Below are 1,717 nucleotides of genomic sequence, written 5' to 3'. Positions count from 1 at the left end.
AGAGATAATCATTAAATTTCTCTGTCACTGCCCATTTTAGAGCGAGAAACTCCAATTTATGAGCAGGGTACTTGGACTCACTCCGTGAGAGACCTCTGCTGGCATATGCCACAACTCTGTTCTTTCCATCCTGCTCCTGATACAACACCGCACCAAGACCGGTGGAACTGGCGTCGGTGTGGAGTGTGTAGGGTTTTTGTGAATCAGCAAATGCCAGTACAGGAGCAGAAGTTAGTTTCTCGATGATAGTTTCAAAAGCCTGCTGGCACACTGGTGTTCACCGTCCTCCAAATGGTGCTTTGGGGTTCAAGTAGTTCTCTGGTTTTACAGTTGGTCTCAATTTCTTCTGGGATGGCAGATAACCAGCAGTCAGGTCATGCAGTGGCTTAACTATGGCTGAGTATCCTTGGACGAAACGGCGGTAATATCCAGAAAAACCGAGAAAAGACCTCAGCTCTTTCAGGTTTTTGGGCACTGGCCAGGAGGTAAGCGTTTTGATCTTATCAGGATCTGTCTCAACACCATTCTGGGACACTACATGCCCCAGATATTTCACAGATGTTTGGAAAAACACACATTTCTCGACTGACAACTTCAACCCAAAGTCCTTAAGTTTGTTGAGAACTTTCATCAGGCGTTCTTCATGTTCCTCCAAGGTAGGTGCAAAGATGATCAAATCATCGATGAAAACCAAAACTTCTTTTAGATTTAATTCTCCCATGCATCTTTCCATCAACCTTTGGAATGTGCTTGGGGCATTGGTGACCCCTTGTGGCATGCGGTTGAATTCCCAAAACCCCAATGGACATACAAAGGCAGTTTTGGATTTATCCTTTTCCTCCATCTCAATCTGGTAATAGCCCGACTTAAGGTCTAACACAGTGAACCACTTTGATCCAGAAAGGGCAGAAAATGCATCTTCAAGCTTGGGTAGAGCATAGGCGTCCTTTATTGTTTGAAGATTTAGCTTCCTGTAATCGATACAGAGGCGTACACTGCCATTCTTCTTGCGTACGACGACAATTGGAGAAGCAAATGGTGAATCAGACTCACGTATGACTCCGGAATCAGAAAGCTCTTGCAAATGCTTTCTTACAGCGTCGACATCCTGAGGATGGATTGGTCTTGGCCTTTGTTTGAAAGGAGTGGGATCAGACAACTTGATTTGATGTTTAACTTTATCTGTCCGGCCGAAGTCCAGGTCATGCTTTGCAGCAAACACCTCAGGAATACTGTTGAGTTTTTGAATGATTCGCTGCTTCCATTCTGGAGATAAAGGTGAGTCTCCAAAGTTGTATTGTGGTTGGGATGGTTGTAGCAACTCTGTAGACTGGGTTGAATTCTGGACTGTTTGCTCTTGTGAGATCACACTCTGGAAAGTGCTGATTTCTGCTATGACTGCTCGTGCTGGAATGTGAATCTCATGGTCAGACTCATTGCTTACAACAACTGGCAGATGACAAGGCCGGTGTTGAGGCAAGTCAATGAGGCAGGTTTTTACCATGAGCCCACCAGGGAGGGCATAGGAACTTGGATGTTCGAGGAGGACGTGTTTTTCCTCCTGCCACAATCTTGCAGCTAAGCACCCTTCTACAACTGTGGTTTGGCCAGCAGTAATAATTTGAGGCTGAATAGACTGCAGGGTGACAGTTGCAGTAAGGTCATTCGAACTCTGGGCATAGCGGTGTTGAAGGATCTTGTACACTGCTATATAACC

General features: G+C 45.4%; 1 protein-coding gene across 1 annotated transcript in view; it reads right to left on the bottom strand.

Annotated features, from left to right (window-relative positions):
* Positions 1-94, bottom strand: part of LOC106534683 (uncharacterized) — a gene marked incomplete at its 3' end in the record, with an annotated part of 3,073 nt that extends 2,979 nt beyond the window's left edge. Inside the window, 1 exon segment of the mRNA XM_014031389.1 lies at positions 1-94.
* Between the last annotated feature and the right edge of the window lie 1,623 nt (positions 95-1,717).

The sequence above is a fragment of the Austrofundulus limnaeus genome, unplaced genomic scaffold, assembly GCF_001266775.1.
Source record: "Austrofundulus limnaeus strain Quisiro unplaced genomic scaffold, Austrofundulus_limnaeus-1.0 Scaffold1243, whole genome shotgun sequence".
Classification (NCBI taxonomy): Eukaryota; Metazoa; Chordata; class Actinopteri; order Cyprinodontiformes; family Rivulidae; genus Austrofundulus; species Austrofundulus limnaeus.
Note: the sequence above shows the minus strand (reverse complement) of the source record. Positions and strands in the feature narration are given on the sequence as shown.